General features: G+C 33.5%; 1 pseudogene; it reads left to right on the top strand.

Annotated features, from left to right (window-relative positions):
• The first annotated feature begins 335 nt into the window (after nt 1-335).
• LOC106734151 (60S ribosomal protein L36a-like) lies at nt 336-648 on the top strand (annotated as a pseudogene).
• The last annotated feature ends 485 nt before the right edge of the window (nt 649-1133 follow it).

Raw genomic sequence — 1133 nt, 5'->3', positions numbered from 1 at the left:
TTTGGTAGAGATAGAAAACACTGGTATCATGTACATTTTTTCTATCACTTTTCTTGTTAGTTCTTCTCTGATGAAATTATATTGCTGCTGCTTTATTGAAATTAAAAAAATATTCCAATGACAAGACATAATTACAAAATTCCACAGTTATACATCTTTTCACTCATAGAAAATCCAATTAATCCTTAGTAGACAATCAAAATCAGGCTTACTTGCAGTGCAGTTTCTACTTCTGTTACATTCCTCCCTTTCCTGTTAGGCACAGCAGCACCCTGAAGATCCTGCACTTTGATTTCTCTTCTTGTTCTCAACGTGATGAAAGCTGTACTGCCAAGATGGTCAATGTACCTAAAACTCTAAGGACTTTCTGTAAGAAATGTGGCAAGCATCAGCCACCCAAAGTGACCCAGTATAAGGGCAAGGATTCTCTGTATGTCCAGGGTATTCTACGACCGGAAGCAGAGTGGCTATGGTGAGCAGACGAAGCAAATTTTCCGGAAGAAGGTTACAACCACAAAGAAGATTGTCCTAAGACTTGAATGTGTTGAACCGAACTGCAGATCCAAGAGGATGCTGGCCATTAAAAGATGCAAACTTTTTGAACTGGAGAGAGATAAGAAGAGAAAGGGCCACGTGATCCAGTTCTAAACTTTGAGATTGCTTTGTTCTTTTAATTTTGAGCAGAAAATGTTGAAAATACAGAAAATTTACCTGTAGAAAAATAGTGATAGTCTTAAAAAAAATCAGGATTACTTAATTCACTTCTAATAAATTTGTAACTTAATGGTTATTAACTTTATATGCAAAGATACTATAAAATCATACCTAAACATTTATATAAACATTTATATATATGAAACTTATTGTTTGTGTAAATATTTAAACATCCTTAGGTATGTAACCCACTTTTTTTTTAGTTTTAGATCTTTTTTCTTTAATTACTGAGGTTGAACATTTTCCACGTATTTATCAACAGTTATGCTCTTTAAATAGGTAATTGTTTTCCTTGAAGAGAAACATAATGCAAGACTTAAGAATCAGATGACTTGACTATTTTACAAAATTAAATTAAAATATCATAGTCAAGTGAGATTGAGATCTCTCCATCACCTCCACTTTGACAATCCCTCAAG

Source organism: Tupaia chinensis, unplaced genomic scaffold, assembly GCF_000334495.1.
Source record: "Tupaia chinensis unplaced genomic scaffold, TupChi_1.0 Scaffold149241_1, whole genome shotgun sequence".
NCBI classification, from domain to species: domain Eukaryota; kingdom Metazoa; phylum Chordata; class Mammalia; order Scandentia; family Tupaiidae; genus Tupaia; species Tupaia belangeri.
This window is presented reverse-complemented; position numbering and strand designations above follow the sequence as displayed.